Consider the following 13793-nt stretch of genomic DNA (forward strand, 5'->3'; position numbering starts at 1 on the left):
ATGGAGAAGGAGGAAGAGAATGGAATGAGGCAATGAGAGAGGGGAAGAGGGTGAGCATGTGAGGCAGGAGTGAGTGGGAGTGGGAAGAGGGAAAGGAGCAAGAAGGGGAAAGGAGATAGTGAGGTGAAGGGTATGGGTAAGATGGAAGGGGAGAGGAGTTAGAGGCAGTAATGAGGTGGAGAGGGGGCAGTGGTACACAAGGGTTATGGGGCATGAAAGAGACTGGTGGACAGGGGGAGTACAGAGGATTCTAGGGGCCATGGGGTATGGATGGGATTGGGAAGAGGACAGGGGAGTGCCAAGAGGAAAAGGGTCTACAGGCAGAATGGGGATCGGTGGGATGGGGAAGTGAGTACGATTGCGAGATAGTGAAAGGGAAAAATAGCAGAGTAATGAAATGTGGAAGTAGGATGAGGGGAATGAGGAGTTGAGGGGAAGAGAGCACGATGGGGAGGGAATGGGGCAAGTGTTAGATGGAGAAGTGGGGAGGGAGAATTGGGTACATAACTAGGTAAGAGGGGGAGGAAAAGAGAGGTGAAGATGGAAATAGGGGAGGTGCATGATGGGTGAGGCAGTGGGAGAGTAGAAGGCAGAGTGGAGGGATGGGGAAATAGGGAATGGAATATGGTTTAGAGTAGATAGGCAAAAGGATGAAAGGGCAAAAGGATGAAAGGGCGAGTGGAAATGAGTGGAAATGGGGAAGGGAATAGGAGAGGGTGGAGGGGTAGTGAGAGAAGAGAGAGGGAGAAGGGAAGGAATGAGAGTTGATGAGAGGGTAACTGGAGAGAGCTGGGATAGAGACGAGGTGGCAGGAGTGAGGGACCATAGATAAGAAGAGGGCGAGGGTGGAGAAAGATAAGGTACGGAGGAAGAGAGGGAAAGGGATGAAGGAGGCAGGGGAGAGGGTGTAGAAGGAACAGAAGTAAATGGGGAGAGAAGAGTCAGTAATGGGGTGTGAGGAAAGGGGAGATGCAATAAGAAGGGAAAGGGGAAGGGAGAGTGTGTAGGAGTGATAGGAGGGGAAGGACACAGGGAGGAGAGGGGTGACAGGAGAAGGTGAAGCAGGTAGCTGTTATATCCGCTTCATGTCCTGCATGTGCAGTGAAGTGAGGCACAATAAAGGGCCTGCCCTGCCGGAAGGCAGGCAGTTCGGGGCACGATTCGAAACTGGTGTGACGCGTGTTATGTGCCTTCCGTGCCACTCACCAGAAGGCACGTAGATGCAGCCCCCTTTAATCTCTCTCCCTGCCGGCAGCACCGGTAGAGAGATACAACACTGGCAACAAGCTGACGGAATGGAGCACATGCGCAGTAATCAGCATGGGATTTTCAGCACAACACGACCATAAGGAACACATTTTTGGAAACCCTGTGGGGATACCCTCCCCCACACATGGTGAAGGAAACAGAAATGGCTGCCACAAACCATGCTACATGAAGGCTCTGGAGAGAAACATGCACTGCTGAACCACTGACCATCACCGGGAATCTGGAAAACACAGGTGAGGAGGAGCCCATTGCCAATCAGCACACAGGGTGCACAACAGTATTAGGGCGACTTGGCAACTAGTCTCTCCACGCCAAGGCCAATCACGCCCGCAAGGATAGCTGCATCACCAACACTGCCAGTGCCACCCCCCTCAACATCATGGAGGTGCCACTGCTGCATTGGGGACTTTTGACCCCTACACGGATCCATCATCAGTGGGGCCCCTCTGGATGCTGTGGATCCAAAAGTTCGAAATGGCGATGGACTGCAAGGACATAACAACACCCAGAAAAATGAGATCACACCTCAAGGTGGGCGACGACGTACTGCACATTTTCAACTCTTTGATCATCGACGATGGTGCAGACATATACCAGCTAGCCAAGGACGCCCTCTCATCACATTTTATGCCGCAGTTAAATCTGGACAATCAACCCTTCAATTTCTGCACCACAGTGCAAATGGAGGACGAGACACTGGATGTCTACCACACGAGACTCAGAAAGCTAGCACTATCATGTGAATTTGACAACGTCGAAAAAGAAATAAGGCGCCAAATCATCAATGACATGTGCTCGGAGAAATTGCGCAGAATGGTGTTGGGTGACAAAAGTTGTATACTAATTGACCTTTTCCCAATTGACCTCGGGGGAGTTGACCTCGAGAGAATTGACCTAATTTAGAAGGTCATTAGGACATATATGCGGTGGGGGGGGGAAACCCCACGCAACCCCCCACCCAAACCAAAAACCCCTGCAACCCCCCACCCAATCCCGTTATATTATTTATAATCCAAAACCAACCCAATACATATATAAAATAACTAAATAATATAAAGGTCAATTGTGCAGAAGGTCAATTAGGACCACTATAATTAAGTCAATTGTGCAAAAGGTCAATTGTAAAAGGTCAATTTGGGTAATACCGTGAAAAAGGCATCACCCGAGCCAGGATTCTCGAATGCCGACGCCAGAGGGAGCTGTCGCCCGCGAGGGCAGCACAAATGGGCACCACACTACAGAAACATCAACTGGCGCTGACAAAAGCGGTAATAGCACAAATCTCAAACCGCCGAAGGATGACTACAGTGAAACACACAACTCACTGCTTTGGCAACCAAGAATCCCAGGGCCGACCGAGTGCGAATAGTGCGTAGGAGCATGTCACGGAAGGAGAAACTGCCCAGCGCAAGGAACCATGTGTGGAGCATGCGACTGGAAGGACCACTACACATGTGCCTGCAGATCCTTAGGGCAGCCTTGTGTAGCTACGGAGGACAACTCGTCCACAGACGAAACCAGGGACAACCATGGAGAAACAGCGACGGCTGTGGGGACTGGGAGAACGAGGAGGACGAGCAAAATCCACCTGATCTCGGCACTGGACCATGGAAACGCTGACCCAACAAAGAAGAGGAGAAGACCCAAATGCCTCGTAAACATACAGGGTCAAGAGACACTAATGACAATCAAGACGGGAGCATTGGTAAATGTAATGCCAACCAACATGTTCCGAACACTGCGTCCCCAACCGGAACTCAAGACAACCGAAACACTCCTATTCGGTCTATGGCAGTAAGACACCAATCCTGGTAGAGGTATGGTTCAGAACTGAACTAAGCAGATGCAAGACCGCAATTAAATCAAAGATCTACATTGTCAACGTTGTAATCAAATGCCTACTTAGCGGGGACATAGCTGAAGACTTAGGACTGATCCGCTTCATCTGAGATGTCAGAGATTCCACTGACATCACTGACCTACTAGCCAAACACCCTGGCATCCTTAAAGGCACTGGATGCCTAAAAGGCAAGTTCATAAAACTACATATTGACCCTACAGTACAGCCCTGTGTGCAGGGACGTCATTTGGGGGTCGCCAGAGGTCGCAACTGCGACCTCTGAGGTCTCCCTTGCGACCTCTGAGGTCTCCCTTGCGACCTCTGTGGTCTCACTTGCGACCTCTGTAAAAAAAAAAAAAAAAAAAAAAAAAAAAATCGTATTTTTTTTTTCTTCTGTTTTTTGTAATGCAAAGTCCTGGAGTGGCTGGCTCTCATGTACAGGCCCTTTAAAAAAAAATAAGAAAAATAAGAACAGGAGTGCCACAAGTTTAACACTTTCAGCACTGACCCTAAATAAGAAAGAATAGGAAACCAAATAATGTGTCTTTCTGGAATTCTGTACAATAATTGCTAGACTCATTAAAGGTTTATTTCAGGCACACTTCAGGGGGTGAGTCACTGATTTAGTCTGTTCTTAAACGCCTCAACTCAGCCTTTCATCCTTCTGAGGTCGATAAATGAGTACCAAGACAGGTTGGGTGATATTGGGTGTATATTTTTTCTATATAAAGCGCTGAAGCGTAAGTGCTATATAATAACACATCATTATCATTTGGTCATGGACGTCTGCTTGTATTCACAGTAATTTGGTAATATGGGCCTATACACACAGATCTTAACGCTACATATGGCGATCCATTCTTGCATGAAATGTACATCACATTATAGTGATATCGGAACCATATTTTTCGTAGTGTACAATGCTGTGATGTCACTTCCTGTTTTGGCAACGGGTGAAAGGTCGTGTTCCATCGCTTCCCGCGATATCTCTTCGGGGTGGGGTCAAATGACATCACTTCCTGTGATGTCATCAGGGGTCAAGGGTCGTGTGATGTCACTTCCGCTACCCCTGGCCTTTTGGTGAACTGACGTCCCTGCCTGTGTGGTATGCTATAGGAGAACTCCATTTCACATGGGAGACCTGATGGCAAATGAGTTACAGGAACTTGAAAAGGTTGGCATCATCGAACAAGTGACTGGACTAACGCCATGGGTATCGCCTATGATGTTCACAAAAAACCCGAAACAACCAGGGAAGGTATGGATTTGCATAGACATGCGCCTACCTGACACATCAATTAAAAGGGAGCAGCACATCACCCCCACTCTAGATGAGATAATGAAGGACCTCACAGAGTCAAAGTTTTTTAAAAAAAGATTGACCTCAATGCTGGCTACTACCAATTGAAACTACACTGAGACTCGAGGTACATCACAACCTTCTCCACCCACCTGGGTCTGTGGTGGTACAAGAGGCTAAAAGTTGGAATATCCTCCGTGCCCGAAGTGTTCCAACAAGCTATTCAAGAAGTGATTCAAGAGATCCCAGGTGTGCTGAATGTCAGTGACGACATCCTCATCCACGCCAGCGACAGGCAGGAGCAATTGCGTTGCCTAGAAAGGGTGTCCAGCAGGCTGGAGACTGCAGGCCTCACCATCCACAGGGACAAATGTGAATTTCAGAAAGAAGAGACAACGTTCTTCGGGTACGTCTTTAACAGCGAGGGGGTATCCGCTGACCCACAAAAGGCAGCAGACATAAAGGAGGCCTCCCCACCGACAACACCCACAGAAGTATGCAGTTTCTTGGGAATGGCAACATATTGCAGAAGATTAATTCCCAACCTTGCGACCATGTCCGACCCACCCAGAGAACCCACCAGGTCAAATGTCAAATGGGACTGGAGCCCTGAATGTCAGGAAGCGTTGGAGCAAATCAAGACATCACCATCTTTGGACACAACAATGGCCTATTACGACCCAACCCTGATGACAGAACTGTATGTGGATGCGAGCCCCGTTGGCCTCCGCCCATTTTTGTCCAACAGTCACGGACAGGGTAAACCAAGCCTATCGCATATGCTTCCCGGGCCATTACGCCTACCGAACAGCACGTCAAGAAGGAGGCTATAGTGGTACTCTGGGGCTGTCGACACTTTCACATCTAGCTCTAGGGACGAACGCTTAGGGCATGCACGGACCACAAGCCATTCATTCTGATCTTCACTGGGTCATCAGCACACCCTCTGGCTATAATTGGTAAATGGTAAATGGTTGCTCCACCGTACAGGAGTATGAGTATGAATTGGCTTGCCATGCAGGTACCGACAACCCAGCAGACTTCCTGTCCAGGTATCTGAGGGTTGCGACCCTGGTTGAGGTGAGCAAGGCTGAAGAGAAGGAAGACCATATCTGTCAAATTCTGTACACCATGAAGCCCAGGGCGGTCGGCATCAACGACATTGTGGAGGCCACCCAAAACGACCCTTGTTGTGACATAGTGAAAAACACAATCATATCGGGTGATTGGAAATCATTCCGCCGACATGTACACAACTGCACACCGGCGGCCGGAGACCTCCTCACAGGTATGTTCCCGGTACGAGAGGAGCTGTCTGTCACCAGTGAAGGGCCAATCTGAGAGGCACCCGCATAGTCATCCCCAGCAGCTTACAGAACAGGATTGTTGCCCTCACACACGAAGGGCACCAGGGAATGGTCAGGATAAAGGCCAGAATACGCCACTGAGTGTGGTTCCCACACATTGACACCAAGGTGGAGGAGACCGTCACATCGTGCCATCCATGCCAAATCATGTGAGCACCTCCAAACCCTGAGCCAGTTCAGTTGGCAGAGCGTGTATGTGAAGATGGGACGCCATCAGCATCGACTTCTGTATGTTGCAAGACGGAGCATACCTGCTTGGTGGCTATTGACAGCCGCTCGCGGTACCTGGAAGTGGAGATCATGTCCTCAACAGCAGCGGAGACCGGAATCCCAGCGCTAGAGAAGATGTTTGCAAGACACGGACTGCCAAGATGCATTGGGAACGACAATGGAACCCCCTTCCGGGGGACGGAGCTAAAAGAATACATGGACGATCTACACATCAGACATCACCACATCATGCCCAGGTGGCCAGAGGCCAACGGGGATGTGGAGAGATTCATGAGGACCATCAACAAAGTGTTGGACATATCCATATCCAAAACAGCCCCTGGAAAGTGGATCTGTACCGATTCTTATGGAACTACAGGGTGACACCCCACAGCTCCACGAAACTGCAGACCTCATGTATGGGACCATGGTGAACTCAACCATACCCCATCACCCTAGCATGGGAGTGGATGTTCTCAACAGCGACGGCACCCAAAGGAAAAGAGTTGCAGCAAACATTCATATGAGCGACAGGAGACGCACAAGAAGATCCAAGAACAAGGTCAGAGATCATGTACTGGTATTGTGAAACCCCACTAAGTCCAAGCAGGAAACATGCTATGACTATGCACCATGGACAGTGATCCGAACGGAAGGAACGATGGTGACGGCGGCACAAGGACAGCAAACACTCGCCAGGAATGCATCCTGGTTCAAGAGGGTGCCCGGCAGATGTGGAAAGACAGGGAGAGACAATCACATGAAGACAATGAGCATTCACAGCACACCCCAAGGCCTCAAATGCAAAGACGATGCAACACAGAGCGGTGTGCCAGGTGAGCCGCAAGAAGAAAATGAGGAGGCATATCCAGAAGATGGAGGTGAGCCAGAAGGGGGAGATAACCCAAAGACAACACCCCGGCAGAGGCCCAGTAGGTATAACCTAAGGGCAGTCCCAAAGGCCCCAGAGACACTAAGAAACTATGAATGGTGAGAGGAAAGGCAGGGAGCATGCACCTGTGCTGGACTAGATTTGCACAGGGTAGTTTTCCGATGTTGCTTGACCACTGTTATAGGTTTGTGTTTAGATTGTTTGTTGGGAAAATGGAGGAATGTTCTATCCGCCTCATTTCCTGCTGCTCGCTGACGTGAGGTGCAATAAAGGGCCCACCCTGTCGGAAGGCAAGCAGTTTGGGGCCTGATTAGAAACTGGTGTGACACGTGTTCTGTACCTCCCATGCCGTGCACCAAAAGGCCCATAGATGCAGCCCCCTTTGATCCACCTCCCCGCCGGCAGCACCAGCAGGAGAGATACAACAGTAGAGTGCAAGGAAGGAAAGTGGTAAAAGGGATATAGGAGGCTGGTTAGAAAGGGGTAGGGGGAGTGTAGAAGGTGACATGGGTGGGGAAAGATGTGATGAGGCAAAGAGGCAAGTGGATGGGGAAAGAGCAGTGTGGACAGGAAGAGGGGCTTAGAGGGTTGGGTGAGAGGGGAAAGCAGAGGAGAGACGTTGATGCAAGGTCTTAAGGGAGCTTTGGAGAAGGGGAAGTTGTGGGATGGAGATTGGTTGGAAGGGGAGAAGGACGGGAGTTAAGAAGGGTAGACAGGGTAAATGTGTCAGCGGAAGAGGGGGAGAAATCGAGAAGAGGCATGGGAGATGTGATAAGAAAGAGAAGATGGCAGTGTTAAGGTGTAAGGGAGTGTAGGAGAGTGAAAAGAAGAGTTGGAAGGGGCAAGCTGGAGAGAGGTCGAGGTGGCAAGGAAGTGGTTATAGAGATGGACAAACTTCACCTTGATGTCCTCGGTTTCACCGAGACATGGTTCACGGCCAGATCTGTCACAAGCTTTGATACGCTCCTACCTGATGGCTACAAGATCCTCTTCACCCCCAGGGCCAATCGCTCTGGTGGGGGTGTAGCCCTGATCTTCTCCGAGTGGATTCCTTCCTCTGTCTTTCCTACGCAGGCCTACTCCTCTTTTGAAAGCCTTGTCTGCAGGCTCTCTCTCTCCCTGAGCCATTCCCTTACTGTGGCTACTATCTATCGGCCACATAGTCTGATTTCATCCTTCGTCTCTGAGTGGGCGGACCTCTCCTCCTCACTCCTGGCCTCAACCACTCAACTCCTCCTTCTTAGAGACTTCAACATCCACTTGGATGCCTCCTGTCCTCCCTCTGGACTCTTTCGCAACGTCCACGACTCTCTCACACTCACTATTCTCCGCTCTGGCCCGACTCACTCTGCAGGGCACACTCTGGATGTTCTGATCTCCTCAAACCTTCCCCTCTCTGTCCCTCTCACCACTCCTCTCTCCTGAAGTGATCACTTTCTCCTCTACTCCCACCTCACCCTCTCTACCCCTCAGTCCAAGTCACTTCCATCACTGCCACCCACCTTCTCGTTCATCCGACCCATGAAGCATGTGTTAGCTGAGGCTTTCGCTGCCACCTTCTTACCCCCTGTTACCCTTTGCTGACTCTCACCCTGACACAGCCCTCTCCAGGCTCCACTCTGCTATATCTGATACTCTTGATATCCTTGCCCCTGTCATGAGAATCCGCCTGAAGCCCAAAGCCAAATGCAACTCCTGGTACGACTCAGACCTCATCAGCCTAAAACGAAAGTGCAGGGTGGCCGAGAGAAAATGGCGTGCCTCATGTTCATACTCTGACAAACTGGCCTGCCGCCTTTTGCAGAGGCAATACCAGCTCTCTGTCCTAACCAAGAAGAGAGCTTATATCCAAGCCTGCGTCTCTGCTGCATCTAACAACTCCTCTGAACTCTTTAAAATTTGCAAGGAACTGGCTGATACTACCTCAATTTCTACCTCTCCTGTCCCTTCCCAGGCCTTCTGCACTGCACGACACTGGCTTCACACTTCATCTCTAAAACTCAGGACATCCTGTGCTCACTCTCCTCCTGTCCTCACTCTCCTCCTATTCCCTCGCTCCCCCACTGCCTGCTTTTCCTCTGGCCCTTATGCAGCCACCTCTCCTCCCTCCTTCTCTGCCTTTACCCTGTTCTCCGCTGACGATGTTTCTGGACTTGTCCAATCTATGAAAGTCTAGTCGAAACAGGTTCACCCCTGTTCCTCCAAAACTATCAAGGACTACATCGACTCCCTGGCTCCTGCCCTCGCTGATTTCGGCAATCACTCCTTTGCCCCTGGAGTCTTCCTAACACCCCCTTAAGCATGCCCTTGTGCACCCTCTTCTCAAGACACCCTCTGCCGACCCCTCCTGCCTGGCTAACTATCGCCCAATCTCCACAACTCCCTTCCTGGGAAAGCTCCTGGAGAAACTGGCCATCTCCCAGCTTAATCTCCACACTGAATCTGTTGTCTTCATGACTATCAGTGTGGCTTGAGAGCTGCCAGAAGCATGGAAACGGCTCTCCTGAACATCCGTGAAGACCTGCTTTCCAACCTTGACTCTAAAACCCCTTGCTTCCTCATCTTGCTTGATCTCTCTTCTGCCTTTGACAGTGTCAACGATGCCATCCTGCTCAACCGTCTCAGTGATAACCTGGGTATCACTGATCAGGCTGTGGCGTGGCTGACCTCTTCCCTCTCTGACCGACCCTCCCAGGTCGAGCTTGGGTCCTTCCGCTCCACTATCTTTTTCTCTACCTGTGGTGTCCCCCAGGGGTCTAACCTATCTCCCTGGCTGTTCAACCAATACCTGCCACTCCTTGCCCACTGCATCCCTGCTCTCTGCCCCAACTTTCAGTGCTATGCGGCTAACACCCAGCTCATTTTCAGGCTACCCTCAGCCTCCTCCTCTCCTTCCTTCATCTCTGACTGTCTGTCTGCTATCCAGGAGTGGTGTGCCGCCAATGATCTCTGCCTTAATGCCAGTAAGACTGAGATTCTCCTCATCGGCACACCCGCTCCCTCCTTCTCTGTAGCTCTCTGGCTGTCCTCTCTTGGCCCTCTTCCCGCTTCCACCTGCAAGGCAAAAAACTTCGGGTTCATCTCGACTCCACACTCTCCTTCTCTCCTCACATCTCCGACGTCTCTAAGAAGTCACACTACCAGCTACACCTCCTCAGAGGTATTCTTCCTTTCCTCTCCTTCCCCCAGAAGCTCACTGTCTCCAGAGCTCTGGTTATCTTTAGGCTGGACTATTGTAACAGCCTCTATCTAAATCTGCCTGCTTCTACTCTCCGCCCTCTGCAACTCATCCAAAACAGGACTGCGAGACTTGTCCTTGGCCTCAAGCCCAGGGATTGTATCTCTCCCGGACTGAAATCTCTGCACTGGCTGCCAGTGGCTGCGAGGATTAAGTACAAAACCCTCTGCATCGTCCACAAGGCCTTCTGGGGCATCGGGCTTCAATACCTTCAACTCTCTCTTCCTAAATAATTTCCTTCTCGAGCTCTTCGCTCATCCGCCTCTGACTCCCTCAGGGTCAGTCGCTTCTCCAAGCAACGAGTTGGTGGTAGATCTCTTTCTTCGGCTGTTGCCTCCCTCTGGAACAGCCTCCCTGCCTCCCTTAAACATGAGGAGAACCATCTCCGGTCCGGAAACACCTCAAAACCTTTCTCTTTGCTTCTTCTTTTTCTCCTCCTATCCTCTGCTGACCTCCTGGCTGTAACCTGAACTGCACTGGCTACCTGGACACCCTCTGATCTCGGGCCCAGGTCGCTACCCCGCCAGTGTCTCACACCTGCACTGCCCACCTGGCAACCCCTTCACTTGGGGACTGTTTCTGTATCCCTACAGCCCCCCTACCATCCCCTGACACCTGATGGCCGCACTTACCCATGCACTTGCCACATATTGGCCATTAGTTACTTATTGTTACCATCTTCTACTGCACTGTCTCTGCCCCCTTCCCATGCACTTGTGCGATCTAAATGACACCTGGCCTAGTAGGATCGTTGTCCGTCCGCCCTTTGTTCCCCTCCCTTGCCTCGTCGCGTATTGAAGCACTATCTCATAGTTGCGTTATAAATGCCATATTATATCATAGGTGAGAGGGTGGAAGATATGGGTATGGGGAAGGGGGATGAAGGGCCTTGGGGAGGGGATGTGAAGAGAGGATTTAGTGGAATCAGGCAAGGGAAAATATAAAAGAGGAGAGAGGAGTAAGTCAAGCAGAATGGAAAGTGGGAGGCTGGGAGAAGTGCTAAGAGGGAAAAGGGGAAGGGATACAGTAGAGTGTAGGGGTGGTGATGGAGCAGGAGACATGAGGGGAAAGGCAAGGGGATAAGAGGGAATCATGGGAAGAAAGGGTGAAAAGAAGTGTGGGAGAGAGGAAACGGGAATGGGGATGTGGAAATGATAGGGAAGAAAAGAGAATGGGAGAATAGGCAAAGATATAAGGGTTAGAGGGGGTGCGTTAGAGGAAGGATGGAGAGAGGAGAGTGAGATGGGGCATGGAGGGGACCGCTTGAGAGGAGTGGGAGCGGAGATGGAAATATGGTGAGAGGGGAAAGGTGTCTGGGAAGAGGGGAGCGGGGAAAAGAGAGTGGAATGACATGGTACAGTAGTGAGGTGAAAAAGTCAGGGGTAAGGAGAGAGTGAAACAGAAGAGGGTGTCAGAAGAAGGGGCTGGGGCACAGAGAGTGTGGCAGAAGAGAGAGTAAGTAAGGGAAGAAAAGTGAAAGAGTTAAGCAGGAAGAGAGGAGAGGGAGGAGAGCAGGAGGGGTTGGAAGCATGAGAGAGTATACGAGAAGGGGAGATGGTGGGAGGGAGCAGATGGTGAGAGGCCATGGTGGAGGAATTACAGGTGGTTGGCAGAAAGCTATGAAGGGGATAGATGGAGGGGGAAGATGGCAATGGGAAAAGGAGCAGGGGAACGGGTGGAAATGCATAAATATACCAGGGCAGGGATATGGGAAGTGGATAAACAGGCGGACGAATAGGAGGAAAGGGGGATGGTGAGAAGGGTTTAGGATAGGAGGATGTGATGGGAAAGAGAGTGGAGGGGTGGAGAAGGGCACAACAAGCGAGGGGTTATGGTGTGGGAGAGGTGAAGGGAAGCAGATTGCGGAAAGAGGATCGGGCCAAAGAGAGGGGCAGAATGTAAGAGGGAGAAAGGGGAGAGGAAAGAGGGTAAGGTAATGGGAGAGGGAAGACAAAGAGGAACTGGGGGAAAGGGGCGGGGACAGTAGGGGGTGAGACAGTTTGTAAAGAGGAGAGCCATGAAGGAGAAAGAAGAGGGGTTGATGGAGACAGTAGAGGGGAATTGGGTATGGGGCAAGAGGGTGCAAGGGGGACAAGGAGAGAGAAGCGAGAGGTACACAGAACACTTGACAGGCTAAGAGGGATGAGGGGAAGGGGGAGTGGGAAGATGGGACATGGCAGAGTAAGGGGTTGTGGAAGGGTGGAAGACAGGGGTGGGGAGGGGAGGGAAACTGGATGAAGGGGAGTAGGGAAGGGCTTTGGTAGCAATGGGAACAGAAGGGGTGTGGTATTGCGAAGGGAGGGAGGGAGAGGGGTGGAATGAGGTTGAGGGCGTTACAGGGTTGAGAGTAAGGAAAGGGAACATGATTGCTGCGAAGGGAAAGAGAGGTAAGAGTAGGGGATGAGATTATATTGGTGAGGGGATAGACGGAAAGAGGAAGATAGGTGAGGCAGAAAGAGAAAGGGGAGCAAGGCAAGGAGGAGAAGAGGAGAAATTGCAGGGAAAGGGGAAGAGTAGATTATATTAATGGTTAGAAGGTGGAGTAGAGGGGGAAAAGGGAGAGATTTAGCAGGAGGAGAGAGGGCGAAGGGAGGGAGTGCAGCAAGGGAGACATGGTGAAGAGGAGGTGAAGACAGCTGAGAAACATTGTGGGGTTAAAGAGAGGTAAATGCGAGGGTGCATGGGTGAGAGGGAGGATACAAGGTAAGGGGATATGATAGAGCTGTGGAGAAGATGGGAGGAGGGAGAATGGGCAGGGGAAAGAAGAAGTGGGGGAAGAGGATGGCAGGTATAGAAAAAGGGCAAGGGGGTGAAGGAAACAAGGATCAGGAGGGGGAAAGGGGAGTAGTAATAAAGAGGGTGGAGAGGGGAGAGGTGGAATAAAGAGATGACATTGTAGTGTGGGAGAGGGTTATGGGATTGGGGGTTTGGAGATGGGGCAGAGCTGAGCAGGGATGAGGGGGTGGGGCAGAGATCTGAGTAAGGGATAGATAGGAGTGGGAGTGAAAAGTGGGCAGGGCAAAGGAGAGGGAACATGGCATTTGTGGACAAGCAGGAGAGTAGAAAGGGGCAGTAGCAGAGTAGGAAGGGGTGGAGAATATGAGCAGAGCAAGGGGAAATGGGTATGTGGGGATACAAGGTAAAATGAATGAGAGGGGGAGGAGGAGCAGTAGGATGGGGAATGGGGAGGTATGGTCTAGGAAAGCGAGATGAAAGGGCAGAGGATGGACAGGTGGACATGTGGGCATGTGGAATAGTGGGGAAGACGTGGGGTTGATATGAGTGCAATGGAGAGAGGGGAAGATAGGGACCAGGAAGAATGAAGGAGAGGAGAAGGTGAGATGGCAGGGAGAATGTGTAAGGGGAGAGGATTAGGGGAGGGGGATGAGATGAGACATTGGGTGAAGGACGGTGGATAATGGAGAATAGAATGGTGGTGAGGGGTAGTCTGTGGAGGGGTAGCAGTGGCTCAAGGAGTGGATGGGAGAAGGGAAGAAGGGAGCGAAGGTAGAATGTTGGGATGAGGAACATGGAATGTAGGGCAACGGTAAGGTGGAAGGAGAGAGGGGGTGGGGTGACTAGGACATCGAGTGGCAGGAAAGGGGGCTGAGGGGACAAAAGGTGGGGGAGAAAGCATAGGGCTGAAGAGGGACAGAAGTAGAGAGTGGGGTTAAGAG

Source organism: Ambystoma mexicanum, chromosome 2p, assembly GCF_040938575.1.
Source record: "Ambystoma mexicanum isolate Mex_15411 chromosome 2p, UKY_AmexF1_1, whole genome shotgun sequence".
NCBI classification, from domain to species: Eukaryota; Metazoa; Chordata; class Amphibia; order Caudata; family Ambystomatidae; genus Ambystoma; species Ambystoma mexicanum.